The sequence below is a fragment of the Chaetodon auriga genome, chromosome 6, assembly GCF_051107435.1.
Source record: "Chaetodon auriga isolate fChaAug3 chromosome 6, fChaAug3.hap1, whole genome shotgun sequence".
In the NCBI taxonomy this organism is placed as follows: domain Eukaryota; kingdom Metazoa; phylum Chordata; class Actinopteri; order Chaetodontiformes; family Chaetodontidae; genus Chaetodon; species Chaetodon auriga.
The window spans coordinates 6,249,426-6,270,620 of NC_135079.1; the positions used below are offsets into that span (position 1 = coordinate 6,249,426).

The 21,195-nt window shown below is 41.5% G+C and overlaps 1 protein-coding gene across 2 annotated transcripts in view; it reads left to right on the forward strand.

Annotated features, from left to right (window-relative positions):
- Positions 1–1,086: 1,086 nt before the first annotated feature.
- The window catches only part of peak1 (pseudopodium-enriched atypical kinase 1), a 94,916-nt gene continuing 74,807 nt past the window's right edge, over positions 1,087–21,195 (forward strand). Inside the window, exons 1-2 of one of the 2 annotated variants that reach the window (XM_076733026.1) lie at positions 1,087–1,298; positions 18,719–18,827. The gene's annotated coding sequence lies outside the window, so the exon portion shown is untranslated. The remainder of the gene's footprint in view (positions 1,299–18,718; positions 18,828–21,195) is intronic. The other variant, XM_076733027.1, reaches the window with a different exon arrangement.

The window sequence follows — 21,195 nt, forward strand, 5'->3', positions numbered from 1 at the left end:
TATGTTCATTTGTGTATATTGTACATAACCTCTGTAGTTGATTTTATTTTGTATCTTTTCAATGTCTATTTGATCTGCTGGTTTTCTGTTTTTTTACTCTGCTGTTGTAACAAGAGAATTTCTCTGGCGTGGGAACAATAAAGTCTGTCTTATCGTATGACACTTTATGTGCAGCTCATGTTTTAAAAAAAAATAAATTAGATGGTTAAAGCAGACTAATTGAATATTAAATTTAATATGGACTTGATCTTTTTGTTGGCATAAATTTTGGCTCATCAGTGTGGGAAACACACAGGTGTAATATATAACATCAATGATGTCTAAACCTAAATCAATACAGCTATGATTATTGCACCTGTAGCTGAAGATGTATTTGTCCTGAAAAACACCTTAGAAAGACCATTTTAACTACATCCTGTTAGGTAGTTTAATCTACAGCATCTACATCATATTCTAAAGATCATCATGTGAGAACTATGCATCTCTAAAAAGTCAACTCTTCATGAGAAAAACAGCCCTGCTTTCAGCTTTATGACAATGCATTTTCCATCTGATTCAAGAGGTTTTTAACTACTTCCTTTAACTTCATAAGTAGCAGGATTTTCTCATCCTATAAAGGAATTTTCAGTCCTTCAGTTTATTAGAAAAAATAAAAATCACCAAATTTACAGAAGCATGGCTTTCACTGCAGGAAGGAGGAAAACTGCAATCTGTAAAGTACTCAGTGGGTAATTATCAGACAAATGCAGTGAATTCAAAAGTTTAACATTAGCCTCTGAGATGGAGTATATGTAGAGCAGAAGTATAAAGCTGCACAAAGTACAAGTAAGCTACCTCAAATTTGTACTCAAGTAGTACTTGAATAAATGTACTTCGTCACATTCCACCACTGCACTCAAACAATCATTATTTTGAACTTGAACAGCAGCAGAAGATGAAGCTCTTATCTCCTAACTGTACAACACAGTAATGTTTTGCTCCAAACGCAGAACAAGCTGATGGATCTTTTGCGGACGCTTTGGTGTCTCTTGTGAACTGCGCGTTCACGCGGCTCTCCCGGCCTGCCCAGTATCCCAGCGCGCTCGCTCCCGCGCCAGCTTGTGGAAAAAACTGCAGCGGCTGTTACCGGAGCCACGCAGAGAGGAGCCGAGTGCGAAAAATCACTGGCTCCGCCGAGAGTTGAGCTCCACACACGCTCGGATTGTCGCTATTCCTGCCGAGGACCACCTCGCCAAAGCCAGGATTTATGGCCGCCAAGAAGTGGTAGTATCGACGGGGAGACATTCGGCGCCTGAAAGGTACGGAAAAGTTAGCTAAGGGCTCCTTTTCCCCTAAATTGAAAGTGTCTCAGCCACAAGTCTCGTCAGTTTCCTTCGGCTGCCAAGTTTGTACAGCAGGGGGGAATGTCGCGTCTTTACGAAGAAGCTAACGGCTTTGTGAGTTGCGTTTGCGCCGCATGTAAAATGTGCGCAGTCCGCGTGCAGAGATGCCAAGACGGCGGAGAAGTTTGCTAGCCGTCGTAACGTCTCTCCGAATTGAATGAGGGCTAATAACTGACTGCGCGCTGCCTTCGTAACGACGCAGCTCGACTAGCCGCTGCTGTCAGAGGCTGAGTGAGGGCGAACCGACCGGGGAACCGCTCCGTTTGTTCGGGAAAGTGATGCTACTCGTGTCGGGTTTCCCCTCAAAAGTTAGCTGAGAGTACACCTGGTGTGGAAAAGAGCCCGCACCAGAGGACAACTTCACAGTGTTTACAAAATGGGATAGGCGGCGGTTAACTTCACCGACGACCAGACCGGGGGTCTTTCAGAGGGGATCGGTTGTTTGAGAGATAATTCATCACCCTGAATGTTCATATCTTAAAGTCGTGAACAGTTGACAGACGAGAGGACTTTTTATTGCTGCCAGCATTGCTGCAGGTAGGAGGGTTTATACACAGCAACAATAAACTTATCAATAAAGGAAACTCATTGCACAGTCATCAAGCTAACACTACATTTAATGCCCATAAAAAGTGAGGCTGATGTGCCTCTTAAAGAAGTAAATCAAACCGTTTCCTCTCCTGCAGATTTTAATTGCTTGATTGGAGTTATTGCAAAAGGATTCAGCACTTCAAGGTGGAGTTAATTCCTGGAATTCCCTCCACCCTCCATTTAAACAGGTGTAAAGGATCGTCCCGCCTCGTCCACATTTCCCATCAAAGACCTGTCTTCAGCCTGTGGATCCTAACATGAGGCTGAAACTGATCACCCATATTTTCCCCATGGCAAGCCATTTACACCAGACTCCAGAGAGGGACGTGTGTGAGCGAGCGTGGAACATAAATGAGCCGCTGTCTACATTACACCAGGCTTTGATACTAGGAATAATTTTATTGGAGGCATGGTTTGAACATTAGCGCCCCTGTAAATCTAAAGGGGGGCTTACTTTATAGCCTACAGGGTTAAATAGCACAGAAAATGTACCAGTATCAGTAATAATTTTCTAGTTAAAATGCTTTTCTAACTTGCCGGTTATTGCCACCTAAAAATGGAGATCAAGCATGGAGGCTCTGAGTGATGACAGACATTAAATTTTGAATGTAGGCGTGTAAATGTGCAAATTTGAGGTTGTAGGAGAGACGTGAACATTTTTTAAACCTGATATTTTCACCTTTTTGAGTTCTCAATCATCCAGAGGCTATTTGAGCCGACAGACAGCTGCTGAAGATTGAAGAGTTAATCATATTGTGAAGTCAGTTTAACGATAGGGCGCGTTATTGTCTAAAATGTAGTTATGGTTGCTGTTATTCAGAGGTGAGCACCAGGACGACACTAAAAGTTCTGTTTTGTTGTTCAGGACAGGCTCGGAAAAAAATGACATCATTTTCCCAGCAATGGCTTCAAAGAAATTGTCCTACCCCCGAGTCCAAAACCTGAAGACGATCTGTTTTCTGTCTTGTACGTGGAAGCCAAATTCCTACATTTGACATGCTGGAAACAGTGAATGTTTGGCGTTTTTGCTTGAAAGTTGGACTAATCGCTTAATTGACCAGTCATTTCCGTTCGTGGAGCAAAAGTTTGACGGTGAGCAGTGGAGGGCACAACATGGCGCTGTGTATAGCAGCCAGCTAATTGCTCATCGAGTTTTAGCCCCCTTTTCTACAAAATCACGTCACACTTGTGGGTCAGACCCCGATCTAAAGGTGGGCTGCCAGTGCTGGTCTCTGGATGAGAGCATGTGTGTTGAAAGATGTACAAAATATTGTCAGGAACATCAGTATTGTACTCTAAAACTCTGTATCAGTCAAATCCTGATACTTCTGCAGACATGAGATTTGTTCCCTTCTGTTCATGTGAAGAATGTGTTTGTGAAAGTGAAACATTCTTCAGTTTCAGTGTCACAAGTTCAGGCCAGTGAAAGTTGAAGTACATTACGACTGTAAACCTCAGCCCACTCTAAACCGTCTTTGGCTCTTGATAAATGAGATGTTCTTCGTGCATTCATGTGGGACTGCCAGTTCTTGTTTTTACTTGCTCCTCACTCTTGTTTTGATTACCACTCCTGAGTTGACAGTGTCAACAAAGGCGCCTGACATTGTTACTTCTTCACCTGTTTAAAGCGGATGGGGAGGCGGATTTGCAGAGATTTCAGATGTGCCTTCTGATAAAGGGCCCTGCGGATGCCTGTCCCCAAAGTATGTGGGACAAATATTTGTTGGATTGTTTCCTACGTTTCTGAATTGAGAACATACCTGGCATTCTTCGTGGTGAGCAACAGGAAGATAGTGTTTTGTGGCGATCTCGATCTTTCTGTTTCACAGGGCTGCAAGAGGTTTTGTGATTCACAGCGTCCAAGACTGACAGAGATAACATTTGGCAGATGTAGGATGTACACGTAAATTACCAGAACATTTCATGACGTATCTTATTTTATGGCGGCTGTTCAGCAGTCACAGTATTTTATTTGCCTTTCACCTCTCTGTTTACCTGTCGCAGACATTCCTCTGTGGTATTGATCTACGCTATTACAGCGGTGCATTTGAAGAGATAACAAATGTGACACAAATTACCTTTTCCATTACAATAGGCTCTTTAAGGAGTGTCACTGATGACTCATCGGCCTCGAGGCCGGTCATGAAGTGGCAGTGCAGTGAGATGTTAAAAATCTGTCCCCTCGTCTTCTGAATTGGCGTGAAAGGTGTTTCTGTTTGCCAGAAAGATCAGTGACCCAGAGATTCACCTGAACCGAGGCTACTCAGTATCTGCAGCAATTTTCCCCCAGAATTAGGTTCTTGGGGATGTGGGGGATGAGCCCGTGGAGGGAGGCACACCCACGTTTTCTTAAATTAACTATTAAATAATGCCGTATACAAGGTGCTCCACTACAATTATTTTAATTACCTAGGAATTTGTGACAAATAAATAACTGAACAATAGTGCACAGTTCTTTAATTTGTGTCACATAGTCTTTTGTCCTTTTTTGCCTCTCCAAGCACCAGTTTCCAGAACAGCCTAAACTTACATCACAGATCAAAATCCAGGCGTGAGCTAAGTTAACCGAGTTTTTGCAAATGACCGCTCACTTAGTTATCCACCTTACATGTATAGGAAATATGTGCGGCACCAGTTGTCGATAAAACAAATTCTGCTCCTTGAATTTTAAATGATAAAGCAGAGACTCTCTCTCTTTGTCCCGTAAAACAAAAACAAAAAGTTCCAATACACTAATTAGCTTAATGAGCTCGTTCTGCATGTGTAAACATCATTATTACACAGTCTGCCTTTTGAAAGTATTGAAAACATTCAGTTATAATTTTGGCAGTGAGGCAAAGAATGTTATTGGTTGATTTGAATATAATAAGCCATTTTAAGGAGTTTGTGTACAACCTGCTTATGCCTTTGAATCTGTGTTTTTTTCTTTATATGTCATTATTTTTTTCCTGAGGCATAATAGTATTTTGGGGTGAAACTACTGAATTATGTATAACTGTAGTCCACAGCAGAGGTGAGAAATTATGTACAATCCTTAAACATTAAATTGCATAAAACCTGTCCTGAATTCCAAATGTTTTTAATTTGTAGTCTGCCGTTAAAGGCAGCGTTATTTTATCAGAGACGACTCCAAAAGTGTGTAGACCAATATCCATCTCACAAACATTTGTTTTGGAGAAACTTCAGAGACATAAATATGAGGTAATTTTTTGCTTGACAGAATACGTGTGTATGTGTGGGCTTCAAAACAGATCTGTGAAGGAAGTGTTATGTGACACCATGACCCCTGACCTCTCCCCCTTGCCCTGAGTCAGGGCTTGAGCAAGGTAACAGGTGTGACCCAGAGGTTAAGGAGCAAACACACATGCACACACACACACTCTCAAATAGGGGCCAGTTGCAATAGAGCAGTAGTGTCACTCACACCAGATGCCAATCTTATTACTGTCGTTTGGAAATTGGATTATTTTTTACAGCGACGTGTATGTTTTTTACACATTGCTCAAGCCTAACATGTAATCTGCAGACATGTAATGACTCTTCTCTGTGTGATACCTTTGACAATGCAGCCTCTCAATCCAGGTTCATGCATCTCTTTATCTGAAGTGAAACGAGGCATCGAGTCCCTTGTCACACCAGCACTGCTTTTCTGCAAAGGTCTCCACTCTGACCCACCTGTGGAGAAGGACATGTCAAGTTTCTGTGCAGAGATCAAGTGGAGCGTCACATTCATATTTTAGTTCCAGTTAACTGGTCATATTTATTCCAGTATCGCACTCACAGTTATCCCTGTGCACATGTTGCAGCTAACACTCGATAAACGATAGGTGAGTTAAAAATGCTTAGTGAGATTTGTAATTAGGATCAAGGCCTAAAGTGCAGCTAACACACAAGCATAACTTCACATCTCCAAATTGAGGTCATCAACTCCACAAAGTTCAATCCCAATTCACTCTTTCTAAATGTCACTCTCTTTGGGATGAACGACATTGTTCCCCTTATAAACCATCACGAATTCGGCCATGTAGTTGCCCCTTAAACAAAACACTCCAGGTTTTAGAAGGTCAGCGGAGTGTGATAAAGTGCAGTTTGGGCTGGAAGCCATGTGTAAAAACTTTACCCTTTCTGCAATCAAGGCAGAGCTGGAGCCCAGTTGTGTTTTGTTTTGGGTCTCCGGTCTTGACATAATTCGTGTTGGCAGCTCCAGGTCGTGGCTTACACCGAGTACATTTCGCAGCTATCAGGCAATAACATAGCACCTACCAAAAGTCAGTGTTGTGTCATTGGAGTCATCCAGGTGGGAAGATGTCAGACCAAATTAAAGTAATCCTCTGGACCCCAGAAGTCACCCAGATGAATGGTGAAGCATTTTTTTCAGTTCCGCAACAAGTTGAGTAGGTTAAAGAGTCATACTGATTGTGTTGAAGGCCTGTTTTTATGAATTAAAAACTTTATTTTTTACCTGAGCTCCCTTTCATCATGAAAACCAACCTTTTTACGCAGGGTTTATCATCTGAGGACCTATGCAGTCTTACCAGACGAAGATACAAGTGACATTTTCAGTTCTTGACTTGATTTCACACTGGTTGTATGTAGCGTGACATTAGTGTTATGACCAAGTGTCATTAGTGTTATGAGTCATTTTCCTATCAGTCTTTGATCTGTGGCCTGTTGCAAGGTGCTGGATAATAAACGAGCAGATTGCAGTGACACTGCGATCTTCTATCAACCCAGAAGGCATTTTACTCATGTCGGCGTATTTGTACTGCGAAAGAGGGCCAGTCATCAGTGTCTCAGCAGCAGCCTTGTATGTGCTGTGCTCATGTTTGTTTGCGTGGCCGTTTGTGTGCTCATACACGTTGCACATGTGGTCCCACATGCATAAAGCAGTGCAGTGGACTAGCGGCTTTAATAAGCTTGGCAAAGATTTGTTCTTGCACCATGCATGTTTCCAGATAACCAGCTAAATTCAGTTATGTTTTAGTTATGGGATTTGCTTGTACGTGGTCTATTAAAGTAGAAATTCATTATTGATCAGTTTAATTGTCAGAAGATGATTTGCACATATGAAGGCCTCCAGTCTTTACTGCAGTGGCTTCGTTTCTATTTTATCTCGCCATTTATTCACTGTTTCAAGAGAACTGATAAATTTCAAACAGTTTGAAATATGTCTGTTTGACCTTTTAGGGAATGTTGACTTTGTAAACATTTGTGATTATCCGGGAAACTCAAGGCTATACAGCTTGGCTGATAAGCTATTAGCTGTGGTGCTGACCTTGAGAATGCAAGTCTAATGAGCTATTAGCTGAGTTTAGGTTGCAGTGTACCATTTGTGCATATAAAAACAGTCGAATTAATCAAAAGGTAAAGCAACTCGTGGAGAAGATGCTCATATCTAGCCTTCAGACAAGCTTTTTACCGTCTGTACAGTCTAAAAACAAATATTTATCAAGGTTTTTCACTAATCTGCTACAATGCATTATTCCAATAAGCCTCTCTGCCACAGCAGGTCTGCTTTGCATATATATGAGGACTATTAGCTTATGACCTTAATGACTTAACTAAGACTAAAAGCTGTATGCTGCTGTGTAACCTTTGTCAAACTTTGTCCTTTCATCACAATGTGTGATTTAAAAGTGTGTCTCCTCCTCACAGGCCAGGCAGAGTTCAGCTATTCAGCATACGCCAAACCGACTTAATGGGCTAAAGCTGTTGGACTCAGTGATTTAATGGTGTCAGATATTCTCCTCCTGAACTGAATAGTGGGTGTGGGATAGACTACTCCGACCATCATGATCGTCCTGTGGGGTCCATAAAACAAAGGCTGAACCAGAGCCAGTGGTGATGTAAGGCCTTTTCATTGTTGACGTCTTCCAGACCTCTCACCTGTCTCCCTGCTTGTAAAAAGCGCTATGATGTCCCGTTAACGTCTATTTAACAGCTGATTGATGTAGGTCATGTCAGACATTACATTAGCTGTTGCTTTTGGCCATCAGTGGAAAGCCAAACGGATGATGGCAGCATGTAAAATTAATGCTCTACCGTTTTTGATGAATTTCTGTTGAATGGCCTGATTGTGCACTTCTGTCTCAAACCCTTCTAGGATTTCACCATGGCTTGGAGACCATCCCCAAACCTTGTTCTAACACCACTTAGATGGGTTCAGTTTGGATATTTCTGAAGGAAAATTGTGGTTCTTGGCCGTAGGCAAAGTCAGCACACTCATTTTATTCAGACTTTTCGTAACAGTATTTAATGATTAGGGCCTTTACAAATTTGTGTTCTTTGCACGCGGTTGTTCACACACTGTATACTCACTCTGGCCTCAAGTAGACTCCCTGACCCTGAAACCAAAATCTTCATTTGTAGATTCCTTCAAGAGTCCATTCCAGCTGTGTTGCATTCCAAACTTGATATGTTCTGTTATTTCTCAGGCTCCCACTTACCAACAAAGAAGTAGACTGGCAGTAATAAGTGATGTTGTGACTGTAGCCCATCAGCAGTGTTCAAGAGATTCCCAGGGCTTTTCACTGAAAGAGTAGTTTTATTTATTCCATTATTTTTGTGCTCTTTTGATAATTCCCTGTATCTGTAACACACTTCACTCAGTATTGCATATTCAACAATTGCTCCTTCATTGAGAACTTTCTCTCAATATAAAGTTAATGCAAGGTTAACTCATGCCACAGCAACTACAGACTGAGAATGTCAGAGCAGACAGCATGTAGCTCATTAATAATTTTGGGGGCAATATCAAATCATAGCCCCTCACAGAAAATGACCAGTGGACCGATAACAAATCACCCAGACAGCCTGACTCTCAGGCTAATCACATTTCCCACCTAGAGCGCAAACTCAACTTGGCACTAAAACATATAACAAAATTCTTGTGACAGCATCGTTGCTGAAAATATATCAAATTAAAATCTCTAGCCCACTGCTTTCATAAATTTGTGCATACTTGACCTCAAAAGTCCCAAACCAACAACAAGGAATATGGTATTATGCAATAATCACTCCATTTTGATAATGTGGCCTAATTTTTCTACGTCCTATTGTCCTATTGTCTGTGAAGGAACTTTGCTACAAACACTGTTGAACACTGAATTCTCAGGAGATTAATCTGTGCTTCCTTTATCATCAGAAGATGTAGAAATTGTGCCTGAATAAAATATTCTTTCTCAGAGTTTTGCAACCCTAGCTCCTAATACCTCCCTCAGTCTGAGAACTAACACAGCTTACAGCCTGAGGCTGGAATGAGAGATGGCCAATAAAGACCTAACAATATGTGGTGGGAGATCAAAATCCCTGGATGAATCCGGTTTCCAATTTCATTTAGAAGCAAAATGCCTTCAGGCTTGGTCCCACAGTTCTGCATTTCTGGTGATTAAATCTGGGTGTGGATGGATATGGGGTAAAGCAAATAACTATGAAATACAAATAAAATTCACTGTCGACGCCGCAAATAAAGAGGCATGCAGTCACATGCATGAGCCCACCCACACTTAACATTTCCAACACTGTCATCATGTGTCTGTGGAACAGGTGAAAAATATCCCCTGCATCAACAGTGCTTCTACACTTAGGCTTTTGATCTAGGAGAGTGTCTGCACCAGTCTGGCCCTTTGGCCGTTGCTCTCAGGGATTTGCCTTGACTGATAGTCTGACTATCAAAGACCCTGACTGACTTTTGCACTGGACACCAAACAGGGAGGCAGACATTCTCCTGCCAAACCCGTCAAAAGAGAAAATGTCTTTCTCTCTGCAGTCTTTGGTATGCTTTTTTGTTTGTGAATACATGTCTCAGATGTCTGTGGTTCAGTTGTTTCCTTGTTGAATTTTGGATTAAAGTTTCAAGCGGCATAAATGAAAAAAGCATAGCGTTACATCAACCTTTTACTGCCTTGATACTGCATTGAACTCCATATATGGAAGGATAATCCTCCCTTGCAGGATCTGTGGTGATCTATCAACACAAGTATTTGTTTGAGTTAGGACAAGGCCTCTGTGATTGGTTGTGGCTATGGTGAGGCTAAAACAATTTTGGCTTATTCAAATGTGTTGAGAGCACAGAGGGGCACTTGCTTTTGGCCAAGTTTTGACCTCACTAACTCTCCTGGACTCAGCCTGCATCTTAAAATAACATGCTACGTGTTTTGCCGAAGTCTCTCAGACATACCTTGCTGCTGCTGGACTTGTTTACCATGGTGAACCTGAGCTCTGCCTGCTGTTGGAGATTACAGGGCTGCATGGGGGCCACTTACATGCCTCAATACTATCTCATACATTAATCGGAAGCTCTTCAGGGTGAAGTATGGTAGGTTGTTGGAGCTGGGTTGTGTGCTTTTGTGCTGTTTGTTTGTTTGTTGAATAACGATCATCAGCTACACAGATTTACCTGCAGAAGGTGAAGTTTTATAAACTGTTTTATGGAGCTTGATTGTGCCATTTTCTTTAGTTGTGAGGATGTATTCTATATCGTCTAAATATTCAGTATGGTTCTTAATTTGCATCTTGACAAAGCTCAGTGGAATATAGAAGTCTCATAAATTACAGATGAGATGGATGGAGGTGGTGGGTGTGGTGCCTCTGCAAATCCACACTTATTAATGGCTCTTCCTGACACTGCAAATGCATAAAACCTTCCTGCACTGTTCTGAATGCTAAACTAGGTCATCGTGACTCACTTATTTCCATCCAAATGTGAAATTTAGAAATGCTTTGCTTCTTATCTTTTCTGACAATAAGACCCCTTGTCTTTTTTTGCAGCAGTTTCTGTTCTTGTCCTAATTTAGTGATGACACGGATGAATTTAATACATCTGTCCCTCGGTTTTGGCTCATTTGAGCTATTGGGAACATCATGTTAAGTGTTGTCTTTGACTGTAGTAGCTAACAAAAATATATACTCCCAGTGAAGTGTGGCTACTATTTAATCACAGTTTTATTACCATGTCACACTGCATAGACTATCAAGCAAAGCAATAACATGTGAACCTAATTTCTACTTCATGTATACTGTAGGTCAGTGTTGGCGCTCGCAAAATATTGTCAGAAATAATAAACCCTCATTTGGATTTAGACATTGCAATAATTATCTCACTAAAGCCATACCTGAGGAGGCAGTATATCTCAGTATACAAGGAAGGGCTTAACGACTGTCCACCATAGAGACCTACCTGTTGATCGCACCACTGCAACACTCGATGGATGTATTGTGCATGATCATGCCAAATCACGTTTTAATTAAATTCCTCAAAGCATTAATGTTAATTTAATCTCTTTGTGATGTGATAAAGAGCAACGCTTATGATGAACAGAAAGCCTGCAGTTCGCTAGATGTGTTTCACTTAAACGAAGCAGATGTTGCTAAATGTTTTCTTCATTGTCAGCAATAAAAAATACAATAACCTTCATATGAGCATCCGAAGCTTACCATAGTTCTTACAGTCTCCGTGCGGTATCTCCAAAAGCAGGTGCAGTTGCAGCATAGCTACCGTGGCAGTGGGCGATTGAATTAGTGCTCCCCCTAACATGTGGGAGATTTTGTTTTCAAATCAATGTCAAGCCCAATAGTACAGGTAAGCTTGGACCATGAATGATTCATTTTCAAGTGATGCTTCCCTGACTCTGCATGGATAATCAGAGAAAATTACACTTGGAATAAATATGAACTGAAAACAAAGAAAAAGGCTGTGCAGCCACAACAATAATTTACTGGCAAACAGAAGAACAGTCATACCTTAACAGTATATGTCACTTAGTATTTCAAGGTGGTTAAGACGTTATGCAACATTGGCGGTGAAAATGCATCCCAGCATTCAGTGCCTTGTGACATGTAAACAAACATCCACTGCCTGACCTTGCCTGACACAGCAAGACATCTTTTCCGCAAATAATCCTGTCGGCGCTGCTCAAATTAAATTTGCAGACTCACCCCATTTTCAAGTCACCCAGCAGAGTGAGGGCACATCTCAAATGACCTGATCAAGTCGAGACTCTCCTGTTAGTCGCTGTCTCACGTACAGCCCATCCACGCTGTGATCTCATTAGCAATATTAGTGCATGTCGCATCTCTGTAGCAGTAACTCCCCCCAGTTGTGTAAGTGCTGGCTGTTTGGTGCGTGACATGAAGCTGGAAATGGCAAGAAAACAAACACTCCCATTCCTTCAGACTCTGGTCTACACCCGGGCCCATGCCACAGCTATATCAGGCTGGCGGGCTGATGGGGGCTCCTGGCTGGTCGTTCGTAGGGGATGAGACAAGAGTGACGTGTCTGTCTGAGAATGGTGTGAAAGAGAGCATGTAGCACTTTGAGGAAGGAACAAACGGAAGTCCTTATTCGGACATTAGGAGCAAGTTTTTGGATATCGTGTTTGAACTGACTCTGCTTGCTCTCGAAACTCGCGTGTTTGTGAGTGAGTGTGTCATTGTGATAGCAGGCGGGTGTCCTGCCCAGATATTGGCATTCAGCCAGGTCTGGGCCATGGGAGGAGGAAGAGGAGGTGGAGGAGGAGGAGTTGGAAATGCTATGATCCAGAGGACTGTTGACTGACAGGAACAGTGGCTGTGCACAAACTAGCCAATGAGCAAGAGGCTGGCAAACAAGACCACAGCACAACAAGCGCCAGTATTCAGTTAATTTTATATGTCTGGACTCAGTGCTGGGGCACCATATTACAAGATCAAAGTGAAAATGTGATGTTCAAACATAAAGATTGGTTTCTCCCCTCTGGCACGTGAAGGAGGCGTTTCAGTTAAAATGTTGAAAGTGTGTTTGTTTTCTTTGCTGAAGAAGAAATGATGCAAATGGAGAATATATATATATATTTATATACACATTTATTTATTCTGGCATGCATATTTCTCCCTTGTGCCAGCACATCTTCTTCCCTCTGGGCGAGTGCTGGAGTAGAACACCTGCACCGACACGTGACGGGAACTCAGCAAAGATCAGAGGAAACACTTTCTATGTTTGTTCCTTTAACCGTCAGAAAAAGCAAGATGGAGAGGAAAGAGCTCTTAAGACAGGACTGAAATAGGGAAGGTGATACCATTACTTGCACTGTGAAAGGTAGCTGCTTGTGTTATCATTTCTGTTTAATGTGCCATTGAAAATGTGAAACGGGTTCAGCAGTTGTGAAAAAAGAATATAGTGATCCAAGATGTTACAAAGCACTTACAGAGGCTCCGGGTCATTGTGAACTGCTTTTTAGATTATCTATTATTTATCAAGGGAAAGATGGACCCAATTGGATGAGAATCATTTATCTAGTTGAGATATTTTTTTTGTATATGCAGGTCAGCGTTTGCAATCCTATCAGGAGTGCAGAGGACACGTTGGCCAGTAACCTATAACCTATTTATGTCCTCAAAACAACTGTGCTGTAGCTGTCATGTACTGTAAACCAGCTCAGAAATCAATTTCTCAAAATTGAAAGAGAGACATAACGTTTCATTGGGCAGTAAGTTAACTTATTATTATCAATAATATTCTATGTTTCTATAAATGTATGCCCTTCCTACGCAAAGACATTGCTCCTTTAAATCATATTTCAAAACAGAGGAAATAAAGGTTCAGCCTAAGTTAGTACACTGTTTTTAAGAAGGTTGAAATTTGCTAATCATTTACGTCTCTCTCTTGCTCACTCACCCACTCACTCACACCCACATGCTCTGTGTATACATATATATATATATTACATATAACCCATACTCGCCCTACCTACATCCACCAGCACCCTCTTTTTAATTTAAAGCTATCTCTTTTGCACACACGCTCATGAGTCCCCTATCACATCTCAGCTAGTTAAGCAAGACATGTTAATTTACTTTTACTGTATAAGCAAGAATTAGGTTTGGTGAAGAAGCGTGATAGAAAGGAGGACACGCATATTAATCGAGCTGACTTTCTTCATGAAGGGCTTTAATTAAACATGTTTGACACGGTCCTTTTTTACAACAGCGAAGGACATAAAGACTAACAAATAGAGCAAGAATATCAAACATAAGATGAGGTCAGCGCTTGTGTGTCTTACAGTGAGTGTCTACGTTGTTGTATGACAAAAACCTAAATTAGTTCTTTCATAGTCATCATTTGGTGTTTGTTTGCTCTGTACTTTATGTTAAGAATCAACATGAATATAATTAGTTGCCTTTTTTTGTCCTTCCTTTCTTATTTTAATCAAATGCATCAACCTCCTCCTCAAGAACATAACCAGTTGTTACAGATTGTGGTGATTGGCATTCAGCCAAAATAAAAGTGGCAGGTAGTTGTCATCGCATAATACAAGAGGTTCCAGGCAGCACAAAGCAGAGGGGAAAGTCAAACATGCTTTAGTGTTTAATTGCAAAGCAGTGGGCTGCTGTGTTTGGACTCAGCAATCCTATGCAGTGCACATTTCAAAGGGACCGCATGCTTGATTTTGCTCAACACTGTTTGGTTCGCTGAATTTTCCGACGTTGACACCTGTTGCACTTCTTTCATTCAGCTCAAACAAGCCGCTATCTGCAACAAGCCAGTTGTCTTCATCCACAGGTTTTAGCTGTCGTAGTGAGTCCATGAGCTGTGTCCCTTCACATGTTCATGTCTGCACTCACATACATGGCCACCTCCTGTGTGTGATTGGCTATTAACTTGTCAGTCAAGGCTTTGTGGGGAACAGAAATTATACACCCACAGTTGTCAAGATGTTGTATAGATGTTGTAAAAATGTGGGAGCATAAAACCAGGAGCCCAGAGGGTCGGGAATGACTTGTAACACAACTCTCACACTGGATATACAGTAAAATCAAATGTACTTTTGCTCAGCGAGCTACTTGAATATCCTCATAAAAATGTTTATTTTGGTGAAGATTACATATTTAGTGAATATTACATCTACGGATATGGAATCCCTCTGCCATTGGCTGTGTCAGGTGATGCCATTAATGTCATTTAACGTAAGGAGACCTCCCTATTTGAGTTCTGTTAAATTATGAAGGGGAGTTCCAATGTAAACAAATAGTCTTTTGCTGCCTCTATAGTGACTGTAAAGTGAGACATTGAGCTTGGAAGAGGGGCATTATCTTTACGATTAGCTTTAGAGGAGCCTGTAGTGCGAATTCAGGTATATGTATACGTGCATACTCCATATGCTGACTACATCATGCCACAGGGTAGCAATAAAACTGCAACATTGTGCCCCTGCACAAGTTAATAGGCTTCCCCAGGGAGTGTGTGCTTGATCCTGAGTGATGTCCTTAAGCCTCCCTATTGAGTTTACATCACTCCATGTTTTATCTGGCTTGCTGCAAGTGGAGACAGTTTAAATGGTCGGTCTCTGTTTTTCTGTCTAACCCAGTTCTGTGTTTTCTTTGCACCAAGTCTACAGTTTGGTGACTCTGACTATCTGTAATTAGTGCCAACCATAAACAACCGGAATCCCACTGAGCACTGCCACGGGTGGCTGCCCTCACCACGACAATCTGGAGTTTCCCTTTTGTCCTCAGATGCGTCTGATGTAGAGCCAGCTGCCTGCCCTGGGAGTTGAAAAGTGGGCCCACCATATGAAGAGAGGGGAAGAGAATGTTGGGGAGTTGAGAGGAGGAACATAGATGGAGGAAATAAGTATTAATACTTTTGGAAGAAGAAATGGGAAGGGGACCATACCTAGTAACATTAAAATAAAGTCTTGTTAAGTAACTTGTATCCAGGAGATGTCAGAGTCTTTTCCTGTCCTCCTGCCGAGTCACATTTAAATATAGAGCCTGATGCCATCGAAATGTGATGCAAGTCCCTGGCTCTTGGATCAGGACGGATGCTTTTTCGGCCCTGGCTCCAAGATGCACAATAATGACATCATGGCTCATGTACTACAGGGTAGCTCTCCATTCCCCAGCGGCTTGCATGCTTATTCTTTCACAAATATTCTATCCACTCAGTCACTTGTCATGGCCGACCCAGGCTGCCTTTTCTTCAAGATGTTTGAGTCATGCCATAATCCTTTTTACCATGGAGACAGAGAGGCTGGATTATGCTGGGTTAGTTTGGAGTGGACTTGTTTGAGTCTTTTGTTGATGGTGTTTTGGTGAGCATGTTTTTTCTGATTTTTTGATTCACAAACCTGTTTATGCATTACTCAGAGTATTGGGAAACATGTTTCAGAACTATGTAGACACTGGATTTCAGCAAGCCTGAGCATCTCTAAAACCGTTTTTTTTTTTTTTTTTTTTTTATCTGGTATGCCCAACTTTCCAGCTCTTGTAAAGTACACGGTGAGCTCTCGCTTGTTGTCATCCTGGGAACAGGGTCTTCGCCTGAAGACATGTTCCACGGACCATTGCAAACAGTCAGCTGGCCCTCCTGTGGCCTCCCAGCCCACTTAGTCTGCACACACAACCAATCTAGGCACATGGCTAAGAGGAAGAAACATCTGAAACAAAGTTTTGTGAGTATGAAGGAGCACACTGTTCCTTTCTGTTCATTTGCATAAAATTTCATGTTGCGTTTGCCACAAAAATAAAAGTGGGTCACAAAAACATTTGTCAAGTGAAGAAATAAAGAATTTTTAACAATTATACTTCCTGAGGCAACTGCCTTTCAATTTAACAAATGCCCAGAAGCATCCTGACAGTCATCTTCTATAGATTTACACTGTTGTTCTTCAAACCAAATGTCTTTGTCGTGGTCTTGCAGAGACAGGATTGTATTGAAGATAGCATGTCGATGTCTTTGAAACTTTCTCTTGCTCTACGCATTTGCAGCCAAGTACAATAATCTCATATGTGGTTTCATGCAAAATCTTTGATTCAGGTTCTGTTGAGTTTGGCATGTTTTCTTCCCATTGGGATCTCTCATGAGTCGAAGATCAAAAGCCCAGTGCATGTGCTTGTTGTCCAAAGCTCACGTCTTAACCTTTAAATCTTCCACTCTCAAATACAGTATCCCAGCAGGTCGACGGAGACTCCTGGTTTTAGTCTTGGAGATATCATTTCCCAAACTTTGTGCGTGAAAGTTGTCGATTACAATAGCTTGTAAATTGAGATTGTCTGTAGAGACATTATGAAACAGGAACAGCACAGTGAGTGGGTGCAAACTGCAGTAGTGCTGTTTGGATGCAATAAAACAGTTTGCATCACAGTAGCAATAGCCCTCTGCTCTGTATCAGTCCTGATTACCATTGCTCAACTGCCATAAAGGGACATATGGGGCTGTTTAACTATCTGCCTACGTAGAAATACTGTAATGCACTGTCAATTAGAGCCAGAGGAAGGAAGTGGTCATGGCTAAAACCAAGAGTATGGTAAGCCCACGAGAGAATTGGCCTGCCTCTACTCATACAGCATTTATTAGACTTTTAGACTTATTAGACTACAGTTCTTGTGCTGTATCTTTTGCACTCTCTCTGTATATGCTTGCCCTTTCCTAATTCTCTTAGCGAGACACGAGTGCCAAATCTCCCTTGTAACAAGACAAGATCATGCTAAAATATAAGTGACATGTCATACATACACGTTACAGAAAGTTGGGTTGAGTTTTGCAGCAAACTTGCAAAGTAAACCACGTTGGCAAAATGAACGAGGACTCACCCAAATATGGAGATGTGCACAGCACTCACACCTGCATGTGTTCACACAAACATTCTGCTCACCTCCTCCCATCCTCTCCCCACTGGCAGCCAATATTAGTGTTGGATTATACATTAAAGCCTCAGTCATGTTTAGCAAGTGGACCCTCTTAAAACAAAAAAATAAAAAGGCTTTCAGTGTAAACAGACTCCCCACCTCTAAACCCTCGCCTCTAATAGTTTAGAGCCACTAGCTGTGCTCTACACTAACAATTCCTTATATAGCTTGCTTTCTTGCCTGAGCAGACTACAGTATGAAGAGGGCAAAACCAGAATGCCATGCCGGCAGGGATGAATTTAGGGCAGGGGAGTGGCTCATGTCTAATTTCTGTTGACTCATGGCTTTTAATGAGAACTGTGACGTGACAGCATTTGAAATGGTTCGTTAGTCTGTTGGCATTATTAATGCACTGTGGATTTTTTCCCTGGGTGATGTGAATGTTTATGAAGATTATCCCACAGCAAGTGAGAGCAGTGTTTTCTGTCAGGCTCATTCTCAACTTGCTGTCTTGTAGAGAATCACTGCCCACATAAAATCCTTTTTCACTCCATGTATCACTGCTAGACCTCTTAGTAGATACTTTCAAGATAATGTCGGATCATTTTCCTATTGAAAAGCAGCTTTTTGCCTCGGTCACAGATTATGTGCTAACAGTGACAAAGCAGGCTAGTTGCATATAACATTGAGTTCTACCCACTTGGCCAAAACTATAGGTTAGTTTTCTTTTTAATTAAGATAACTGAACAGCTCACTCTCTGGGAGCCCCTGTACTGCCACCTCACTATTGTTAATCCTGCCCTCTTTTACCCAAGTCCCTTTTTCTTGTGGAGGAGATCTCCAGGCATGGAATCTGCCAGTGTTGGGCCAGTTCTCGTTGAAGTATCACAACTCTATCTGCTGCTCCATTATGAGTTTATCATCTCAGTTGTACACGTATACACATACAATTGTTTGCACATATGTGAATAACAAATTGTACTGTGCTTCTCTTGATTTAAATGTGCAGGCAGAACAAAAAGTTGTCTTTTCTAAACAAAAATCTATTCACTCCTCAGGAGTAGGAGTTCACAAAGAGCACTTGATGGTGACATTAAGCTGACATCTGCCTTCTTGTCTCTTGCCTCCCTTGCCTGCAGGAACATTGGCTGCAGCCTAAGATGCCTTGTGGCTTTGTCTGAATCAGCGGGTTCTGGTGCTTTCACAACTACAGTGCTCCATATAAAAGGGAGCCACATAGCCTGGCAGGTAAGCAGACCCAGACTTTTTTTTGTCATTATTAACTGCAGTAGGGCTGCACAATTAATCATATTAATACTGCTGCTTCATTTCATAATGCTGTGCAATCTCTTTGTACACGACAGTAGTTCTCTCAGTTTTTAATTTGCAGGGAGATCTGTTGCATTAAACTAAGCGCTCCTAATTTCTCTCTAAGCTGCTGTACATAAAAAATGACAATAGTGTTTTACATCACTTTTTGTGCTGAGGGAGTTTTCCCTTTCTTCCTCTTTAAGAGCTTGGGCTGGGTGGGGAACGCTTGCTGTTGTGGGCCTGGAAAGGCCATTGAGACATGAGTAATATTGGGTTGTGCAAATAAACTGCAGCACCACAGGGTAACATAACATAACAGATTTAAAGTATACAGCCACCTGTAGCATCACCATAATAAAGCACAGGAAAAGGCATTCTTGACCAACAGACTGGAATCTTCAACCTGACTTTACTCTGCTGTGTTCTTCATTGTGATAGTTTTGACTTTGCATAATATTTGAAGTAGACTTAGTCTGTTAAACACAGGGTTAGTCATCTTTGCACAGGGAGACCAGATGGCCATATTGTGTATTTCAGGTTCTGCCTTTGCTGCCCAGGCTGATATTTGTTAGCTCTCTCCCTTTGTGCCTGCACCTCTATAAATCTTCCTTTCTGTAACCAGTATTCTCATGTTCGAGCACAGAACAGCTACAAAGCACTCACATTTGTCAAAATGCTCAGTAACCTCACCCTGTTAACTTGGCTCTTATGTGGGTGTGTGTCTGTTTAGCGTCTCCCCATCCGTTCCTCACAAATATGCATTGTGCTGTTGTAGTATCCTTGACCGAGAGGTCAAAAACATGTCTAGGTGCAGTATGTTTGTGTGTCCCTGTCCCACACTGATAAGATGTCATTTTGACTGTAACACTGCATGTCAAGAGGATTTAATATTATATTTTTATTTAGCTAACTACTGCTTTAACTCAAGCCACGTTCAAATGATTCAGTGGATATGGAACGATTCTTTTTAGTCTACATCTCATCTTCTCCTCTCTTGCTGGGAAATGATTTCATCCTTTCTGACTTCACGCCCAAGGTATTTCAAAATTGTAGCTTCGTGTCACCTACAAAGCTCAGCAGCTATTTCTGGCCATGTTTTGTTTTTGTTCTGTTTTGGTAGTTATTACTACCTCTGCTTTGATGACTGAGACTGCACTGTTGTGTTGTCTCTCTGCATTTAATGCCGACATGGTTGTCATTTCACATTCACAATACATATTTTCCATTCTTTTTTTTCCTCCTCCTCCTCCCCCTGACACATTTGATCTGTTTTGTCTGTTTTTGTGACTGCACTCTTGTACCTACAAGAAGAAAGTTTCAGTGATAGATGTCAGTTGGATTTTTCTGTTTTTGGTACTGAAAAGGTTGAGCATCTGCAGTATGTATGTATGCAATGTAGTATCTCTATCGAGTTCTGTTTTTAGGGTATTCAGGTTCAATTTTAGATTTTTTAAATGCATATTTTGTTTGCATTTCTGTTTGATATTTTGATTCTCAATGTATGAAAATGGTACTTTAGGTGACTTTCAGAAGGTTGTAGTGCTGAACTCATTAGTGATCTGTATTTAGCTTTTTATTTGATGGTGTCATTTAAATGTGTTTTTGTCACTAAAGGTTTTTCAAATTAAATAACTAATAGCTATTGTAATCCACTGTTTCAACATTAAAAATTTCGGGTATCGGGGTACTGTGATCCATCTGTTGTGGCAATGTCATGTACATCATGAGTTCTCTCATGATTCCAAGGCCTAATTAGCGCCATAGGAAAATCCAACAGTTGTCTTTCGATGGACTTTGAAATGGTTTGAGCATAATTGGACTTGCCAACTCTTTGGCCGAGTCCGGGCCAGCCACCACACATTGCTTTATGTTCACAGGCTCCCGCGCCATCCAGTCTCACGGAGGATCAAGGGGACCTTTGGCGGGAGGGTTGTTTTTGACGTAATTATCTCCTAAGTGCCGATTCACTGATAGTGAGGGAATTAACTTGAATGTGCTCAGGAGGACGTAAGAATGTGGCATCAATATCTCTTCGTTGTTTCCTCTGGGGAACTTAATTACTGGGTTTTGGGATAGGTTGGTGGTGGGGGCGTCTTGGGTAATAATTGTCCACAAATATATGATAGCAGCCGTGTCAGTCAGAGCTGAACATGTGTGCTATAGTTCAACTATATTCACACTCCAGTAGAAATTACATAGGAAGACAGAGTCCCCCAACAAAGGATTCATTTACAGGAAAGACATAAGGACTTTGTTTAAAGAAATTTAAAGTCTCTGCCTAATGATTACTGTCAGTGCTTGGAAA